Here is a 21,554-nt window from a genome sequence, read left to right as displayed (position 1 = left end):
AAAATCTTAAATAATTAGATATAGAGCACGGCTCTAAGAAGAGAAGATAATAATTTCATATAGACCCTTGGAAAAATACTATGCATATAACAGCCAACACATAGCCTATGCAGCACTAAGTATATGTTCTTATGGATTCTCACATACTTTCTTCATTTAACTCCTAACGTTCTGATCAAAATAAGAATCCAAATTCATTCAAATCCATTGCAAGTACCATAATCCAATAGCAAACATCATAATCAGCCTATCATCATAGCGAAGTAATCGATACCTTCACCCCTTTATTTTCTCTTTCCTAACTTGCTCTTGCATGAGGCCATTGTCGCCGATCTGGCCCTTGCTAGAGACCATCGAATTTTGCTGCCCCAAAAACCCTCCCTTATTTTGCCGTTCATTGGCTCCATCCCCCATTTTTGTGATATCCGCACCTGCCATTGGTTCCCGGACGAGTCTCTCCTTGATCCATTATGACCAAGTAGAGGGACTCAATCGTCGGCAGAAGGCCAGATGCCGTGTTCTCTAGCTTCGTTTCGAGCCAGGCTATTTCGTGCGGCCTGCCGAAAGTAGCTCAACATAAGGGAAGACTCGTTATGCATTGCCACGTATAGAATACGTCTATTTCATGCGAGTTTCTAAGGTAAAACTTCAAATCGACTTCATTGCATCAAAGCCCTCCATATTACAAATAATAATAGCAAAACTTTTTTTTTTTTTTTTGTATAAAGAAAAAACTCGTGTCTTGAGTTATATTAGATAATCAAATATTGTTTATATTGTGTAATATTACTCAATATGATTTCATAAGATATCACACTATAAATGGCGAGCAAAGCTACAAAATCAAACAAAACACCATGTATAATTAATTTATACTGAATTGTTCACCTAAAGCTTGTTTGGGTCAACATGACAAGACTTGATCCAGTTAGACCAGAGTTGGGCATCAATTCAGCCCCTGTTTGTGCCTTGCCCTTCATGATTTACAAAGAGCTCGTTAGATTTTTTTGGGCCTAGGTGGACCTAGAAGTTGGACAAATGGGTGCATGTAGGAAATGTCAACGATATAAACATCGCAAAGTTGGGTCAGAAAATGCTCGGATTCTGTTTATTTTGAAGCTAAACGAGCTAATTAATTTCAAGCAAAACTAAAAAGAAACCTAAACATACATACATGCATACATGCATACATGCATATGTATATATGTATAAATATGCTCGCATGAGTGTGTGGCATGTTTGATAAGTTTAGATCGCCACCAGTGGATCTTAACTACAATGGTCCACATAATTAAGATCATTTCAGGTTTGAGCGTTTTTTATTTTTTGAACTTATTACATATTCATTCAAATTGGAACCAAGAATACAAAAGAAGCACTAGATCCAATGTAGACTATTTTGGTTATCAAGAGGAGGATTGGATAAGATCTGAATGGGATTTACAATATTAGAAAGTTAAATCAGGTGTCAAACTTTGGGAGGCCCTAACTTTCTTATATGGTATTTGATTAAGATGTTTTTTCCCCCTTCTGAAAATGGATAATTTTGAGCTCTAAAACATGGCATCAATATGTAAAAGTACAATACATCATGCGATCGAGCTAAATTCTAATCAAAGCAAAACTTTTTTTAGTACTTCTTACTTTGCAAGATGCAGCGAGTTTCAAAATGGGCTGATCATGTTCTTTTTCAGTAAAAAGTTTTATGGGACATATTTTCTAATTCAGAAAATATACTTTAATCGGATTCGGATCAGACCTATTTTTGGCCCAAACAGGTAACTTGCACTCGGTTTGGATTGGGTTCAGGTCTAGATAATTCAAAAATTTGAGGCCCAAGCCTAGCTTGGAGCTCAAAAGTTAGGACCGGATTTGAATAGGAGAATGACCCGGCCGGCCTGGCCCACTTTTAACTCTACTTCTCCGTGAGGTGGAAACTCAAGAACTTAAAAATAGTATAAGTTTCAAGAAAAGAAAGAAGTTGGAAACAATTAATCCTATATTCTAACGGCTAACTCAAATACTTCGAACCAAGTCGAGGGTGTAATCCCTAATCTCCGTGCGCGTGTCGACTTAAAACTATTTCTATATAAACCTCTGCACCACGCGACTTCGCGATCGATCGACAAAACTATCGGAATCCGGCGATCGCGCCGCTGGAGATGAAGGATCTACAATTCCCCGTTGGCTAAAGTATGGTAAGCTGGGTGGCGACGAGCGCGTTGGCCTTCTTCTTTGCGTCCCTAGATCAGATCGGCGATGGGTGAGAACGACGACGAGGACGCCCAGTGTAAAGATCTGAATTTTGGGCCTGTTATTGGGCCCAAAGAACTGAAGTCGGCAATGGATGCCGACTTCAGTTCGCTCTTCGTGTCGCCCCACGAAGACCACGCCGGCCGAACGGCCAGCGGGATCTTCGCACCTCCCCCCCCTTTTCCCTCTCTCCCTCTCTCCCTCTATCTCTCTCTCCCTCTTTCTCTCCTCTGAGAGCCTCGTCCGAGCCCATCCCTTTTCCCATCCCTCTAAAAAAAAATTTGAGTTTTCCCCTCATCTTCTTCCCTTTTCTTGAGAGGTTTGCCGGAGCCACCGCCGCCGCCGCCAACGTCGCCGGGGATTCGCTCGTCGACGACCGGAGGTGAGAAAGACAATCCATTCATTATTTTTTTTATGGATCTAAGGGGGAGAGAAATGAGGGATGGCAACCGGTTTTCATCCCCTGTTTTGGAAATTTTTTTGATGGGATTCGGCCGGCCGACGGTGGCCGGCCGGGGTCAATCCGGCCGAAACGGGTTCGGCCGGAGGTGGGCGAACAAGGGGCCGGGCTTCCCAGCCCCGGTCCCTCTCTTTCCTCCCTTCTTCCTCTCCTTCTTCTCTTCTTCTCTTCTTCATCCCTTCCGCCGCCTGTGACAGCAGAGTGGCCGGCGGCGGCTGGCCGAGCGCCGCCGCCGAGGGCCACGGTCGACCGCCGAGGGCCGACCGGAACCACCAGCCACCCCCCCTCCTTCCTTTTCTTCTTCTTCTTCTTCTTCTTCTTCTTCTTCTTCTTCTTCTTTCTTCTTCCTGGGCGTATACCTTGCTTTGATTTCCGTGCCTATTTGGGTCTCAAACCAGACACAACAGACCCTGATCTGATTGAACCATGGGATTTAGCCTAAACTTGAGTTGGGTAGTGTGGATCAGACCGTGTACCGGCCTATTTGGGTCTCAAACCAGACACAACAGACCCTGATCTGATTGAACCATGGGATTTAGCCTAAACTTGAGTTGGGTAGTGTGGATCAGACCGTGTACCGATTCCACCCATTTCTTGAATTGGGTTGGGTCTGAGTTTAAGTGAATGGGTTTTGTTATGGTCTGATCAGACCTGGTCTGGGTTGGGTTGGGGGTCTGTGTTGGGCTGAGTCGGGCCAAATTGGAACTGTGGACTGGTTTGGGTTGGGCCCGAAATTTGATATGAACCTGTTATCCGGTTTGGTTCAATTGGGCCTAATCTGTTTTGGGCCACAATTGACTTGGGTCTAAAGGATTCTGATTTTAGGGTATATGTTTGATCTTGGGGGCCCATTCTTGGATTTATGAACTTAGGAGTTTAAGGGGTTGAAATTAGTTTAAATTATGTTTCTTAATTAATTAAATAATTAATATTTATGTTTAATCAGGGGTTCGTGATATCTGTGGCAGGGATCTTTTAAGCGAACCCAGGTAGGTGACTTATTGCTTTAAAATCGAATTATAACATGTATCTTGCATATCTTGATGTTATGATTTATTCTTGGCATTATGTGTTAGAATTAGAATTAAATATTTATTTTTTTTTTTTATAAACTGTTATGTGACTTATTATTGGGAGCATGTTCATGACTTTGATTTAGAAATTCACGATGTGGAAAATTTATTTATTGATTTTTAAAGACCGCGTGACTATAGTCTAGACCCCGTCGATGGGATGATACGTTGGCCCTGTCGACTTGTACTGAGGAACTGGTTCCGACACCGTGACCACCGGTGATAGAATAGTGGCGGCACAGGGGTGCGTTTTGCTCTGCGGAGCGGCTCAGTGGAGCGTGAGATTGGCACCAGGGGGTGCGGCACAGTGGTGCGTTGGCTCTGCGGAGCGTGAGATTGGCACCAGGGGGTGCGGCACAGTGGTGCGTTGGCTCAGTGGAGCGGCTCTTCGGAGAGTTGTATTGGCACTTCGGTGTAACCATGCCACTGGGTGATGTGGCCGTAGTCATGCGGTTGAGATATTTTGAGTCTCGGATCGGGTTTACAGATTATTGTGTGGATTTTTGGATTTATGAGTTTAGCTGCTTTTATATGCATTATGACATATTATATGATGACTTTATTGCATGATGTCGCCTACTGAGCTGTTAGCTCACTCCTATTATTTACATTTTTTTTTTCAGGTGATGACATGTGATTATAGGGATTATGGATGGAGTGATCATGATGTATTTAGCTAGTAGACATTGACTTTCCTTTTGACATGTGTATATATTTATGGACATTTGATATGGAAACTGGAATTTATCTTTGTTTAGCTATTGATGGTTGATCTGATTTATCTGCCTTGCGCGCCTGCGGGGTCCGCCCTGCAGGTGCGCGGCGTCTGCTCGCGCCCCGGGCCCCGGGTTCGGGGCGTGACAGATTTATTGGTATCAGAGCTTAGGTTAACGATCACTAGGGACATCAGAACAAAAAAAAAAAAAAAAAAAACAATAACTAATGAAAACCCTAGGAGCATAGGGACACATGTGAGGAAATGAGAGTGGGGTAGTAAACTCATAGGAAGATTTTTGACTTAACCCTAACTTGTGGTATTATGTCTGTATCAGGATGCCGCCCCGCCGTACTCGTATACCACCTCGTCGTCTGATTGAGACGATGGGAGATGATCCGGCGACTCCTCGCCCAGCTGAGCGAGTTCAGGAAGAGGAGATTGCTCCGACAGTTTTAGACCGACCAGAACAGGATCAGGCGGGAGGATCGACCCCAGTATTGGAACTGGTCAGGGAGGTGATTGAGCTGGTCAGACAGCAGAGGGACCCACATCCACAGCATCCCTCTGCTAGCTCGTCGGATCAGGGGAGGAGCATTGCAGAATTCCGGAAGTTGGCTCCTCCGGCCTTCAAGGGAACTACCGATCCCCAAGAGGCCGAATGGTGGATAGATGAGATGGAGAAGGCTTTCAGGGCCATGGGTTGTACTGAGGAGGAGAAGATCAGATTTGCCACCTATATGCTTCAGGACCGGGCTCATCATTGGTGGGAGTCTGTGGAGAGGACTATGATGCAGGATGCAGGATATGTGACCTGGCCGGGATTCCGCATGGCCTTCTACTCCAAGTATTTTCCTTCCAGTCGTATCAGGGAGTTGGAGAGGGAGTTTCTGAGTCTCTCTCAGGGGAGTATGACTGTGGAGGATTATGAGGCTGAGTTCGATCGACTGTCACGTTTTGCACCATCTCTTGTCCAAGACCCTAAATCTAGGATGAGTAGATTTGAGGAAGGACTGAGGCCTCGCCTGCGTCAGGGTTTAGCTGCTGTTCACTCGACTGATTATGATGACCTAGTTGACAGAGCTAAAAATATGGAGATCATCTGGAAGGAGACACAGGATGCTCAGAAAGGGAAGTCAAAGAGGACCAGGGACTTTGATTCTGACGGTGAGCGGCATCTGCGCCGACCTATGCAGTTCCGTCCAGGAGCAGGGCAGCGAGTTCCATATGGGAGGACTGCACCGGATCGCAGGGGGATATCAGGAATGTGCTTCAAGTGTGGCCAGACTGGACATAGAGCTGTTGAGTGTCTTCAGACACGGCCTGGTATTGGGGCATGTTTCAGGTGTGGTCAGCAGGGCCACCGGATAGCTGAGTGCCCTCAGACTCAGACAGTTTCTGGAGTTTGTTTCGGGTGTGGTCAGCCGGGTCACAGGATTTCCAATTGTCCTCGTACTAGATCTGCGCAGAGGCCACCGCGTTCTGTAGCTCCTCAACGACAGACTTCCTTTACTCCAGTACAGGCTACCCAGTCAGTTGTCCTCAGGCAGCAAAGGGGAGGAGGATCTCGCACCCAGGGACGGGTATATGCACTGACACAGCAGGATGCCCAGGCATCCAACACGGCAGTGACAGGTACCTTATTAGTACATTCTACTTATGCATATGCACTATTCGACTCAGGGGCCACACACTCTTTTATTTCATCCACATATGTGCATAAGCATGATATATTTTGCTCACCCTTGGAGAGAGAATTATGTGTTAGTACCCCAGCTGGGGGTAAGATGATCACCTCACTGATATGCAAGTCTTGCCCAGTAATTGTAGAGGGTAGAGACTTGAAAGCTGACCTTATTGTCATGGACTTACATGAATTTGATTTAATTCTGGGTATGGATTGGTTAGCTATATATCACGCTACCATTGACTGCTTCTCGAAGCGGGTGACTTTCCGAATCCCTGACATTGAAGAGTTTTATTTTGTGGGTGATGGAGGGTGTGTCTCCCCTCAGATAGTGGCAGCCTTACAGGGTATTCGGTCTCTCAGGAAGGGGTGCTCTGTGTATATGGCAGCCGTCATGGATTCTGAACAGTCGGAACAGAAAATTGAAGACATACCCGTGGTCAGGGAATACCCTGATGTTTTCCCTGATGAGCTTCCTGGTTTACCACCAGTTAGAGAGGTGGAATTTGCCATTGATCTAAACCCTGGTACGGCACCCATATCTAGACCTCCTTACAGAATGGCCCCTACTGAACTAAAAGAACTGAAGGAACAGTTGCAGGAGCTATTGGATCTGGGTTTCATTCGACCCAGTGTCTCTCCTTGGGGTGCACCAGTGTTATTTGTGAGAAAGAAGGACGGCAGTATGAGGCTATGCATTGATTTCCGGGAAATTAACAAAGTGACTATCAAGAACAGGTACCTCCTGCCCCGGATTGATGACTTGTTTGATCAGCTTCAGGGTGCCCAGGTGTTTTCAAAGATTGATCTGCGATCTGGATATCATCAATTGAGGATAAAGGAGTCTGATATAGCCAAGACTGCCTTCCGCACCAGATATGGCCATTATGAGTATCTGGTGATGCCTTTCGGGTTGACAAATGCTCCAGCTGCATTTATGGATATGATGAACAGGGTATTTAAACCTTTCTTGGACAAATTTGTAATTGTGTTTATTGATGACATCTTAATCTATTCCAAGAGTCATACTGAGCATGAGCAACACTTGAAAATTGTTTTGGAAATTTTGAGACATAATCAATTGTATGGGAAACTGAAGAAATGTCAGTTCTGGCTGGATCAGGTGATGTTCTTGGGACATGTGGTATCTAAAGAAGGAATTATGGTTGACCCGAAGAAGATCGAAGCTGTAGTTGACTGGAACAGACCGACAAATGTATCAGAGATCCGCAGTTTCCTTGGATTAGCCGGCTATTACAGAAGATTTGTAGAAGGCTTCTCTAGTATTGCTGGGCCCTTGACTCGACTCACTCGCAAAGGAGTGAAATTCGAGTGGTCGGATCAGTGTGAGAAAAGTTTCAAGGAATTGAAACACCGTCTAGTATCAGCACCTATTCTGACTCTACCAGTTACCGGTACTGATTTTACCATTTATAGTGATGCTTCCAAGAAGGGTTTGGGTTGTGTACTGATGCAGAATGGAAAAGTTATTGCTTATGCCTCCCGACAGCTCAAGCCCTATGAAGAGAATTATCCCACTCATGATCTTGAGCTTGCAGCTGTGGTGTTTGCTTTAAAGATCTGGAGACACTATTTGTATGGAGAGACATGCCAGGTATTCACTGATCACAAAAGTCTGAAATATCTCTTCACTCAGAAAGAGTTGAACATGAGACAGAGAAGGTGGCTGGAGTTGTTAAAAGATTATGATCTGACTATCCACTATCACCCTGGAAAGGCAAATGTGGTAGCAGATGCACTGAGCCGGAAATCTTCAGGGAATATTGCAGCCTTGATTACTACTCAGAAGGATATTCTGGAAGATCTGAGGAGAGCAGAGATAGAGGTGTATCTACATGAGGCTACTATGAAATTGGCAAACTTGCGAGTCCAGCCTACACTTATTGATAGAATTAAGGCAGCGCAAGTTGATGACCCTCGACTCCAGAAGATCAGGAGAGATATCGAGTCTGGTACACAGTCAGATTTCCGTATACATGAAGATGGCTCTTTGAGGTTTATTAACAGAGTCTGTATTCCAGATAATCCTGGTCTGAAGAAGGAAATCATGGATGAGGCTCACAGTACGGGATATACAGTGCACCCAGGCAGTACCAAGATGTACAAGGATCTGAAAGCGGTGTTTTGGTGGAATAACATGAAGAGGGAGATTGCCCAGCATGTATCTCAATGCTTAACTTGTCAGCAAGTTAAGATTGAGCATCAGAGACCAGCAGGTATGCTACAGCCTCTGCCGATTCCAGAGTGGAAATGGGAGCATATCACTATGGATTTCGTATCAGGACTACCTCGTACCCTTAGAGGTCATGATTCAGTCTGGGTGATCGTAGACAGACTGACCAAAACAGCTCATTTTCTGGCAATCAAGACCGGGATGACACTGGAGAAGCTGGCAGAATTATATATCGAGCAGATAGTACGGCTGCACGGAGTTCCAGTATCCATTGTATCAGACAGAGATTCTCGGTTTGTGGCACATTTCTGGGGCAGCTTGCACAGAGCTTTGGGGACCACCCTTAGCTTCAGTACAGCCTTTCATCCACAGACAGATGGACAGTCTGAGAGGACCATCCAGATTTTAGAGGATATGCTGAGAGCCTGCTCTATTGATATGAGGGGCTCTTGGGATCATCACTTGTCACTGGTAGAGTTTGCTTATAATAATAGCTACCAGGCAAGCATACAGATGGCTCCTTATGAAGCTCTATATGGTAGGAAGTGCAGATCGCCTATCTGTTGGGATGATGTGGGGGAGAGGAAGATCTTGGGTCCAGAGATGGTGCAGCAGACAGTGGAAAAGATTCAGTTGATCAGAGAACGACTCCGAGCAGCTCAGAGTAGACAGAAAAGCTATGCAGATATCAGGAGGCGGGAATTGGAATTTCAGGTCGGAGATCATGTGTTCCTCAGAGTATCCCCTTCTAAAGGGATCATGCGGTTTGGAGTTCGAGGCAAGCTCAGTCCGAGATATGTGGGACCCTTCGAGATTCTCGAGAGAGTTGGATCTGTTGCTTATAGACTGGCACTTCCACCTGCTCTATCGGGGGTTCATTCTGTATTTCATGTCTCCATGCTGAGGAGGTACATTGCTGATCCCAGTCATGTGATTGAAGTGGCACCTTTGCAGCTCCGCGCAGATCTTTCTTATGTTGAGCAGCCTATCCGTGTAGTGGATAGGAAGGACCAAGTTTTGAGGAGGCGCACGATTCCTTATGTAAAGGTGCAGTGGAGCAATCACAGTGAGAGAGAAGCTACTTGGGAGCTGGAGGAGGAGATGAGAGAGAAGTTTCCTGCCATGTTCTCGGATTGAGGTATGTTTTAATTTCGAGGACGAATTTTTTTTTAGTTGGTTAGAGTGTAAAGATCTGAATTTTGGGCCTGTTATTGGGCCCAAAGAACTGAAGTCGGTAATGGATGCCGACTTCAGTTCGCTCTTCGTGTCGCCCCACGAAGACCACGCCGGCCGAACGGCCAGCGGGATCTTCGCACCTCCCCCCCCTTTTCCCTCTCTCCCTCTCTCCCTCTATCTCTCTCTCCCTCTTTCTCTCCTCTGAGAGCCTCGTCCGAGCCCATCCCTTTTCCCATCCCTCTAAAAAAAAATTTGAGTTTTCCCCTCATCTTCTTCCCTTTTCTTGAGAGGTTTGCCGGAGCCACCGCCGCCGCCGGAGCCGCCAACGTCGCCGGGGATTCGCTCGTCGACGACCGGAGGTGAGAAAGACAATCCATTCATTATTTTTTTTATGGATCTAAGGGGGAGAGAAATGAGGGATGGCAACCGGTTTTCATCCCCTGTTTTGGAAATTTTTTTGATGGGATTCGGCCGGCCGACGGTGGCCGGCCGGGGTCAATCCGGCCGAAACGGGTTCGGCCGGAGGTGGGCGAACAAGGGGCCGGGCTTCCCAGCCCCGGTCCCTCTCTTTCCTCCCTTCTTCCTCTCCTTCTTCTCTTCTTCTCTTCTTCATCCCTTCCGCCGCCTGTGACAGCAGAGTGGCCGGCGGCGGCTGGCCGAGCGCCGCCGCCGAGGGCCACGGTCGACCGCCGAGGGCCGACCGGAACCACCAGCCACCCCCCCCCTCCTTCCTTTTCTTCTTCTTCTTCTTCTTCTTCTTCTTCTTCTTCTTCTTCTTCTTTCTTCTTCCTGGGCGTATACCTTGCTTTGATTTCCGTGCCTATTTGGGTCTCAAACCAGACACAACAGACCCTGATCTGATTGAACCATGGGATTTAGCCTAAACTTGAGTTGGGTAGTGTGGATCAGACCGTGTACCGGCCTATTTGGGTCTCAAACCAGACACAACAGACCCTGATCTGATTGAACCATGGGATTTAGCCTAAACTTGAGTTGGGTAGTGTGGATCAGACCGTGTACCGATTCCACCCATTTCTTGAATTGGGTTGGGTCTGAGTTTAAGTGAATGGGTTTTGTTATGGTCTGATCAGACCTGGTCTGGGTTGGGTTGGGGGTCTGTGTTGGGCTGAGTCGGGCCAAATTGGAACTGTGGACTGGTTTGGGTTGGGCCCGAAATTTGATATGAACCTGTTATCCGGTTTGGTTCAATTGGGCCTAATCTGTTTTGGGCCACAATTGACTTGGGTCTAAAGGATTCTGATTTTAGGGTATATGTTTGATCTTGGGGGCCCATTCTTGGATTTATGAACTTAGGAGTTTAAGGGGTTGAAATTAGTTTAAATTATGTTTCTTAATTAATTAAATAATTAATATTTATGTTTAATCAGGGGTTCGTGATATCTGTGGCAGGGATCTTTTAAGCGAACCCAGGTAGGTGACTTATTGCTTTAAAATCGAATTATAACATGTATCTTGCATATCTTGATGTTATGATTTATTCTTGGCATTATGTGTTAGAATTAGAATTAAATATTTATTTTTTTTTTTTATAAACTGTTATGTGACTTATTATTGGGAGCATGTTCATGACTTTGATTTAGAAATTCACGATGTGGAAAATTTATTTATTGATTTTTAAAGACCGCGTGACTATAGTCTAGACCCCGTCAATGGGATGATACGTTGGCCCTGTCGACTTGTACTGAGGAACTGGTTCCGACACCGTGACCACCGGTGATAGAATAGTGGCGGCACAGGGGTGCGTTTTGCTCTGCGGAGCGGCTCAGTGGAGCGTGAGATTGGCACCAGGGGGTGCGGCACAGTGGTGCGTTGGCTCTGCGGAGCGTGAGATTGGCACCAGGGGGTGCGGCACAGTGGTGCGTTGGCTCAGTGGAGCGGCTCTTCGGAGAGTTGTATTGGCACTTCGGTGTAACCATGCCACTGGGTGATGTGGCCGTAGTCATGCGGTTGAGATATTTTGAGTCTCGGATCGGGTTTACAGATTATTGTGTGGATTTTTGGATTTATGAGTTTAGCTGCTTTTATATGCATTATGACATATTATATGATGACTTTATTGCATGATGTCGCCTACTGAGCTGTTAGCTCACTCCTATTATTTACATTTTTTTTTCAGGTGATGACATGTGATTATAGGGATTATGGATGGAGTGATCATGATGTATTTAGCTAGTAGACATTGACTTTCCTTTTGACATGTGTATATATTTATGGACATTTGATATGGAAACTGGAATTTATCTTTGTTTAGCTATTGATGGTTGATCTGATTTATCTGCCTTGCGCGCCTGCGGGGTCCGCCCTGCAGGTGCGCGGCGTCTGCTCGCGCCCCGGGCCCCGGGTTCGGGGCGTGACACCCAGCTCACCTTAATCCGTCCTTACTTTCCTATTTTTATTTCCTGTTTCCACGTTTGTTCCTTCAGTTCTTCTAGTTCGCGGTTTTGGTGTTTACTCGGTAATAGTTCTTTGGATTCTAGATATGGTTCTTGATTTCTGATTTGACTTGGGCGTTATATGGTAATCCCTTCCTATTTTCTCTTTGGATTGTTGATACGTTCTTGATTTCTGATCTATTTTGATGTTATACTGTGATTTCACTGTTATTTTGTGCCCTAACTGCGTTTTTTAGGTTTTAATTTTGTGATAGCCTAGATCTCGATATTGCTTTACGTATTCTTTAAAATTCTTGGATTTTGATAGCTTTTTTCTGCCCTAGTGATTGATGATGGAGAACTCTTTGATTGGATTTCTGCTAGTTTTTAAGTTTGAATTGGGCTATCTATTTCCCATGTTGTTTCTTGGCGGAGGATTTTTTTTTTAAATTTGATAGTGCTGTAACGTTTTGATTTTTTCGTTGTGTTGTTCTTTTGTTTTTCCTTGCTGCTACTTACTCTGCAATCTTGCACGAGAATCTTGCGCGAAAGTTCTTTTTGATTTCCTGTCAAGATTTGTGATTCACGATCAGTTGGCCCTTTCCCTATGAATGCAGCTATTTGATATGATATCAGTTGTTTGCCTCATTTTCTTTTGGATATATTTGTGCTGCCATTTACACTAGTTTAATTTTGGATGATATATTGGTGATTAGAGCAAGATTCTGTAATTTGATCCATGCATTCGATCCTATTTAATGCAGATGCAGACATGACTTCTATCTTTGATTCACTTCACCTATGGATCATTCTCTGTTTATCTCTGAGAGGATGATCACTATTTTCGACATTGTGGGAGATGTTGTGCTAAGTTGGGATTTTCAAAGGATGATTTCCCCCTAGGCTCCAACCTATCCCTTTCCTAGTTCTAGTTATAATACAGATATAATCTTCTATCATCTTCCCTGGCTCTATTTTTATAATGCAAACTTGTTGGATAGAACAACATTTTTGCACACATCACAGATACACCTTTTATGAATACCTTTTATAAACACTCTATCTCCTGTTTAAATCCCACCTTAAAACATACCACCAATAACAGCAATCTACTGAAATCAAGAACTGACTGACAGAGGTTCATGCATTGTGAATATACACGTACAACAATTAAGAAAAAATCAAAATGTGTGCAAAAATGTTGTTCAATCCAACAAGTTTGAATTACAAAAATAGAGCCAGCGAAGATGATAGAAGATTATCTCTGTATTATAACTAGAACTAGGGAAGGGAGAGGTAAGAGCCTAGGGGGAAATCATCCTTCGAAAATCCCAACTTAGCACAACATCTCCCACAATGTCCATAGGTGAATGTATTGGCATAAGAACATGTAGAAGTTAAAACAAAAAATATGAAGGCACAGAGAAAATAGCGATCATCATCTCAGAGATAAAGAGAGAATGATCCACAGGTGTAGTGAATCAAAGACAGAAGTCAAGTCTGCATCTGCATTAAACAAGATCGAATGCAAGGATCAAATTACAGATCTTTCTCTAATCACCAATATATCATCCGAAATCAAAATAGTGTAAATGGCTGCACAGATATACCCAAATGAAAATGAGGCAAACAACTGATATCATATCAAATAGCTGCATTCATAGGGAAAGGGCCAACTGATCGTGAATCACAAATCTTGACCTTAATCATTAGCAGGAAATCAAAAAGAACTTTCGGGCAAGATTCTCGTGCAAGATTGCAAAGTAAGTAACAGCAAGAAAAAACAAAAGAACAACACAACGAAAAAATGAAAACGTTGCAGCACTATCAAATTTTAAAAAAAACCTCTGCCAAGAAACATGAGAAATGGATAGCCCAATTCAAACTTAAAAACTAGCAGACATCCAATCAAAGAGTTCTCCATCATCAATCACTGGGGCAGAAAAAAGCTATCAAAATCCAAGAATTTTAAAAAATCACGTAAGGCAATATCCAGATCTAGGCTATCACAAAATTAAAACCCAAAAATCGTAGTTAGGGCACAATATAACAGTGAAATCACTGTATAACATCAAAATAGATCAGAAATCAAGAACGTATCAACAATCCAAAGAGAAAATAGGAGGGGGGGGGGGGGGGGGGGGGGGGGGGGGGGGTTACCATATAATGCCCAAGTCAAACTAGAAATCAAGATCTATCTGTAGAATCCAAAACACTAACACCGAGTAAATACCAAAACTACAAACTAGAAGAACTAAAGGAACAACCGAGGAAACAGAAAATAAAAATAGGGAAGCGAGGATGGATTAAGGAGAGCTGGGCGTCCTCATCGTCGTTCACAAGTAAATGAACTGGCTAAAAATCAGGCTCTCTCCTATAATACAAGTAAATGATACATGCTACATTATTATCGGCTATACTCATTTTAATTTGTCTTTTACTTCCTCATTATTTTTGTATGTTGTTATTTGGCAAGAATAAATTGATTTGGATCTGCATTCGGGCTCTATTTCGGATCTTGCTCGGGCTTGGGCTCAGGCCACATACCCGAGCCTAGCCCAAAAACTAAATAGGCTCTATATTTAAGTCTGAAATCGATCTGAACTTTTTTGGGCGTAGCCCGATGGGCTTCACGCCGGCCTGAGGTGGAGTATAATTTTGATTAATCTTCTCCAATTCCCTTATCGACAATTATACGACTTATAAGTTTTCGAGTTTATAATTTTTTGAAGTCCGACAAACTTGCATAACAGATGAAGCAAAGGAGAAATCCAGGATGCTTCGACAATTTTACCATATCGATGGGAGGAAAAGGAGTTGAGGGCAACAAGGTAGGTAATATGTGCTAATATGTTGTCACGCCCCCGCCTCTGCGAGGCACGTGAGGCACCTAGTGCCCACGTGGGGGCCACATGAGGGGGGAACACGGGGCTCCCCTGCCAGATATTGTCCGGTTCTGGGGCTTCACGCAAGCGTCCTTCACCCCTCCCCGGTTTTGTTTTCCTCCCAAAACGCGTCTGCAGGATTAGGAGACACCCGCCTCATATGCCCAGGCTCTAGAACGAGTCTTTCCGATGTGGGACTATTGGGCCTCACACCCTTCCCACCATCGGACAAGAGCCGTCCTCGGCTCTGATACCAAATGTCACGCCCCCGCCTTTGCGAAGCACGTGAGGCACCCAGTGCCCACGTGGGGGCCACATGAGGGGGGACCGCGGGGCTCCCCTGCCAGATATTGTCTGGTTCTGGGGCTTCATGCAAGCATCCTTCACCCCTCCCCGGTTTTGTTTTCCACCCAAAACGCGTCTGCAGGATTAGGAGACACCCGCCTCATATGCCCAGGCTCTGGAACGAGTCTTTCCGATGTGGGACTATTGGGCCTCACACCAATGTCACGCCCCCGCCTTTGCGAAGCACGTGAGGCACCCAGTGCCCACGTGGGGGCCACATGAGGGGGGACCGCGGGGCTCCCCTGCCAGATATTGTCTGGTTCTGGGGCTTCATGCAAGCATCCTTCACCCCTCCCCGGTTTTGTTTTCCACCCAAAACGCATCTGCAGGATTAGGAGACACCCGCCTCATATGCCCAGGCTCTGGAACGAGTCTTTCTGATGTGGGACTATTGGGCCTCACACCCTTCCCACCATCAGACAAGAGCCGTGATACCAAATGTCACGCCCCCGCCTTTGCGAAGCACGTGAGGCACCCAGTGCCCACGTGGGGGCCACATGAGGGGGGACCGCGGGGCTCCCCTGCCAGATATTGTCTGGTTCTGGGGCTTATTTTTGTATGTCAAAATCTTGTGAGTAGGTACTCCGAGAGGGAGACTATTTGAAATCTCGGGGATAATATAACAGATGCATATTTTTTTAAAGTTTGAGGCTTCAAGTAAGTTAATTTCGAGGACGAAATTTTTTTAGGAGGAGAGAATGTAATACCCCTGAAAAAAAAAAAACCAAAAAAAAAAAAAAAAAGGAAAGGGGGACGGGCCGGCCCGAAAAGACCGGGCCCATCCCCTTATTACGATCGTGCCTTAGGCACGATCGTGGTGGATGAAGGGAGGGTGCAAAGGGGGAGGCGGCGGCGGCGTTGTTGGAGAGGCGACTCGCCGGAGGAGACCGAGCGCCGGAGAGGTCCGAGATCCGGCCGGCCGCGGGGGGGGGGGGGGGGGGGGGAGCCTTCCTCTTTCCTTCGGTGAAGACCCTCCGCAAGTTGCTCACAATTTCTCCGCCGATTCTTCGCCGGAAAGGTCGCCGGAGCACGCCGTCGGACCGAAGTAAGTGGGGCTCCCTTCCCTTATGCTTCATGTTCTGGATTTTGGGGGCGTTGGAGGGGTTTTTGGCCGGTGAAGCCGTCGGAGAGGGATCCGAAACAGGGTACCCCTGTTTCGGCCCCTCTCTTTCGGATTTCGCCGCCGCCGGCCGTCGGGTTGGCCGGATCTATGGTTTTGGGGGTTGAATCGGGACTGTGGGTTGGTTGAGAGGGATTTCTAGGGTTTTAGAGGGGATGGGAAGAGGTGGACCGAGATCTCCTTCCTCGTGATCCCATCTCCTTTCCTTCCCCTCGTTGGTTGGCCGCCGGCCGACCACCGTCGCCGGTGGTGCCGCAGTTGATGGCCGTCACTGGCCGGCCGTCGTCGCCGAGGATGGGCACCTTGGTGGCTGTGCCACCCTGATCCAAGAAGAGAGGGAGATGGATCGGTTCCCCCTGTTTTGAGAAGGAGGAAGAGTTTTCTCTCTCCTCTCTTCTCTCTCCTAGGTTCTCTCTCTTGTTTATTAGTTCCTCTCTCTACTTGGATTATTTCTCTCTCCAGTTTCTCTCTCTAGATTGGAGTTTTCTCTCTCTAGTTTGATACGAGGAGACCATGGTTTGTAAGGATTGCTGGATAGTCGTAGGTCAATGGAGGGTTTTGGGTTGTCAGATACTCTGGATAATTTTTAATATTGTCTTGATTCTGTAGGGGGACAATCTATTGGACGAGAGGACGCTGAGCGGAGTCCTGCGCATTCCGGTTCATAGATCGCCGTGAGGACGGTGATTAGTTTGTCTGAGTTTTCAACAAAGGGTAAGAATCCTTGTACGCCAATCCTGCATAATATAAATATTTTTATACTTATATATGTATAATATGCTACGATCTGAATTAATATGCTATGATCCAGACAAATCAAAATTGTTATATTAAACTATATTTTGATTGTGTTGGCTTGTGATTGATATTATGATGTATGCATGTGCATAACCTACACCTGTATAATTGGATTTATGGATGTGGTGCTATAGACTAACCTTGTTAATATTGGTTGCCCCGTCACGGGCTGGAAACGTGACCGGATTAGTCTATAGTTGTAAATAAAAGGGATTGATGTGTGGATGTGAAATTGATTAAATGAACATTGACTTTGGGCCGTCTCGTTATTATGGGTTTGCCCGTCACAGGCTCTAAGTGTGACACTATTGGTTTGCCCGTCACAGGCTCTAAGTGTGACAATGTTGGTTTGCCCGTCACAGGCTCTAAGTGTGACACTATTGGTTGCCCGTCACAGGCTCTAAGTGTGACAATGTTGGTTTGCCCGTCACAGGCTCTAAGTGTGACAATGTTGGTTTGCCCGTCACAGGCTCTAAGTGTGACACTATTGGTTTGCCCTGTCACGGGCTGGAAACGTGACCGGGATTTGGCCCAAAGTCGGAAAGATAATTGATCCGGATCAAGTTAATATAGAATGTAAAGAAAAAGCATTGAAAACATTAATGAAGATTTATGAGCTATCGTATGCTATATCATTCTTGCGTGGTTGGACTTTCATTGATATTTGACGTACATACTTATATTGATTATTTGAGCCTTTTGATAACCGGTTTATGATTTCATGAAATGTGCGTCGATTTGTCGTGGCTTTCAAATTCATATTATTATTGTGTTGGTATGGATGTGTAGGGATTCTTACTGGGCTGTAAAGCTCACCCCCTTTTTCTTCTTTTTCTTTACCAGAGTTGCAGGATGCATAGATTTGGATGGAATGTGCGCAGAGTGCGAGTACTTGAGTTATTAGTTAGTTTGTTTATCCTTCTTTGATGTCGATGAACATTTGAAGACTTTGTAATTGAACCAATTTGTTTATTCGGACATATCGGATTTGTCTATTTGAATTATTATATTAGTTGTGGATTTATTGGAATTTTTGTTAATCATAGGCCTTGCATGATCTCTAGGGCACTGCTCTTGGGCTCATGCGGCCGGTCGCATACCGGACCCGGGTGCTGGGTTCGGGGCGTGACATATGTACTTCACAACATTTCTGTACCCAAAAAATATATATAAGGTTTTTTAAGAAAATTGAAACGGTCATTTGAAATATGACAGTGATTGCAACGATTAAGAGTACAACTCTAGGATATAAAATAATGCAAGGACATATACTATGTGGTCGGCAAAGTTCTTCAGAAACTTCACTTTAGATTTTCTGACAGTCTAATAATTAGTTTAGCCTCCATTGAATAAATGAAAAGAAATTTTAACGGACCACAAGTGATCTCAGCCTTGGGATATTTAAGCTTCAGTTGTAACATTTTTTACCTCACTCATTATTTTTGTTTAGAGGAGAAAGGGATCGGAAGAGCTTCACCCATATTTCATTAGGATCAGGTCGAAACTGATGATTAGAAACTAAGAATGGCTTCAGTCAGTTGGCCCTAGTACGTGCCTCTTAAAATTTTTAGGATGGTTAATTGGTTATAATTGATATTTCTAAAAGTTCACTAAGCTGATTTTTTATATACAAAATAGTGCGACAATTAGTGACCCGAGAGGATAATTCATGCCATTTGATATGATGTACATTATCTCTAAACTATTTATGCATCGTTTATGCATCTAGGAATGATCATACTATTTTCAATGGTAAGCAATTTAAAGACAATATATCATATCCAACAACTTGGATCATTGATGCAAGGTTCTCGGTTATCTTATATGGACCAACTTTATTTAGGTTATTATGTGGTTGCCTATAAACTAGCACTATTCTACCTTATATGCTCTAGTATTTGTCTCATTACTTGTTTGCAATTCGTTGTTAGAGTGGTCCAAATGTAGAAAGCAAAAATGCATGGATATCAAAGCATGTGACCTTGTAAACTACCAGTAATCATGCAGCCATTTGTCCAACTTGGTCATAATGGATTGAGGAGAGATTTGTCCGGAAATCGATGGCAGGTGCGGATATCACAAAAATAGGGGATGGAGCCAATGAACGACGAAACAAGGGAGGGTTTTTGGGGCGGCAAAATTCGATGGTCTCTAGCAAGAGCCAGATCCGCGACAAATGCAAGAGAAAGTTGGGAAAGAGAAAACAGAGGGGTGAAGGTATCGATTACCTTATCGTGATTATGGGCTTATTTGGATTGATCATGAGTTGATCATGATGTTTGTGATTAGATTATGGTATTTATAATTGGATTTGCATGGATTTAGATTCTTATTTTGGTCAGAACATTAGGAGTTAAATAGAGAAAGTACGTGAGGATCCATAAGAACATTTATTTAGGGAAGTTGAAGATCAAGATAAGGGCAAATGGTCAAAATCTGGTGTACTCAGAAGCCATGTGACAAAGATGACTGCATTCCTGAAGTCTTTTCTAGTATAGCACGCTGACATGATGAAACATTCAGATCTGTCCGAGCTCCATTGTCATCCTTATAATAACACCTTCCATCATACTGGAAGACAATCTAACCTAGCCTGAGTTCATCATCCCATGACTCAAGCTCAGCTCTTCTACAAATACTATGGTGGTGTTTGGTTATCCAAATGGGATCACTAAGATGATCCTTATGCTGAAATAATCCAATTCCCAATGATCTAAGATCATCATATTTGGTATGCTATGTTCTAGTGATTGAAAATATCCAATTTGATATTCTATCAAATTCCAAGATTACTAACCATATAATGCAAAAACTACCATTGATATATTCCATAAAAATAATTTGTTAATCCTATAAATTATTAATTTTATACAAATATATTCCATGTTATTATAGAATTAATATTTTCATTTACAGATCTGAATTTTGGGAAGTTGAAGATCAAGATAAAGGGCAAATGGTCAAACTCTGGTGTACTGAGAAGCCATGTGACAGATGACTGCAGTCTTTAAGTCTTTAAGGAATCCTTTTGTGCTCAGTTCTAGTATAGCACGATGACATGATGAAACATCCAAAATCTTAGCAGAAAATCATTTTCCCATGGTGAAAACAACAATCAAATTGAATTGAGAATAGAGGAATTAACAATGCATTTATGATTTTCGAAATTTCAAATTGAAACCAAGAAAAGAAAATCCATTGCTTTCATAGCTTGTTATAGCAGTCCAAGCGTATGAATTCTGGGTTAAGGACGATGTACTCATCAACTGCTTGTATGTTTAACAATGCTGATCGAAATGCCCTTTTGGTTGCATATTACAGATAAGCAGCGTTATAATAAGAAAGGATCAAGAAAGTCATGAACATACAGTCTCATGATTTCAGGAATACTGTGTTGCAGATTACTTCTTTAATTGAAATATAATCTCTCTTATATGAATACAGAAGTTAATGCAGAGGAATAGAAGCATCACTAATGAAAAGGAATCGACAATTTCATGGACATGCGATATGATGATGGCGGAAACACTGATTTGCAGATCATTTCTTGAATAAAATACAGTCTCTCTTATATTAAAGCAGTTGGAGATTCCATTATTATTATGCTAGCAATCTCAAAATATACTCTTTTTTTCCCCTTTATTCTCCACCTGTCCAAAGGGATAGAAATCCACTTGCCCGTCCTTGGTTACCAACTACGTCCCAACAGGCATCCTATGAACACCACGAAACTTATTTACTAGCATAAGCTTATATTATGGATTCCAAGGGAAAATTTTAGAACTAGCAGTCAAAGGAGTAGCGAGATAAACTGCCAATTTGTTAATGAGTTATAAATCAAGCATAGGATCCTATCCAAAGGGATTGGGTGCGAGTGTGTCAAGTGGAGTACAACATCTGAAACAAACCTTTTTAAACCTTTTCAACTGCAGTTTTATTTCTGACGTTGATTGTCATCCTTTTCAGACCACACGGGTTCGTCAAAAGAAATCTAATAAGCAGAATCAAACACTCCCAGTAGTTCACAAATAATGTACAACTGTTAGATGATTCTTCATACATTTTGAGGGTGTCAGTTTGTCCTAATAATCCACCTGAAACAATTCTGCTAATTCATATATAAAGCTAGTCTTAGAATTTGAATATATGGGCTCCTCATCAACCTTATATTAAACAAATGTTTAGAAGTAATCAATGATAATTTTATATGTTATTTTATGTTTCTTGAAAAAGAAATGGAGCGAGGCTCACTTGCATTCAAATTGCCGAAGCGGAGATTTTTGAGAATGTACTATTCAAGAATCAAACCAAAGCCTTGGGTTGCTAAGTGGAAGGGCGTAACCATTAACGTAAGCCCTAGTTCATCATAGCTCTCAGTTGCTTTGGGATTTGCAAGTGGGAGGGTTTCTCAAGTGGTGAAGTTCGTACACATGAGTACTTGTTTCTTGAGAGTGA

At 43.8% G+C, this 21,554-nt stretch overlaps 1 long non-coding RNA gene across 1 annotated transcript; it reads left to right on the top strand.

The window, feature by feature from the left end:
• The first annotated feature begins 2,007 nt into the window (after positions 1 to 2,007).
• LOC120113308 (uncharacterized) lies at positions 2,008 to 21,066 on the top strand. The gene is made up of 3 exons (XR_015973653.2): positions 2,008 to 2,198; positions 14,705 to 14,782; positions 19,167 to 21,066. It is a non-coding gene; the product is annotated as an uncharacterized LOC120113308 (long non-coding RNA).
• Positions 21,067 to 21,554: the final 488 nt, after the last annotated feature.

The sequence above is a fragment of the Phoenix dactylifera genome, chromosome 15, assembly GCF_051530095.1.
Source record: "Phoenix dactylifera cultivar Ajwa chromosome 15, Ajwa_hap1_PhDact_Kaust_v1.1, whole genome shotgun sequence".
NCBI classification, from domain to species: Eukaryota; Viridiplantae; Streptophyta; class Magnoliopsida; order Arecales; family Arecaceae; genus Phoenix; species Phoenix dactylifera.
The sequence above is the reverse complement of the archived record's forward strand: the minus strand, read 5'-3'. Positions and strand labels throughout refer to the sequence as shown.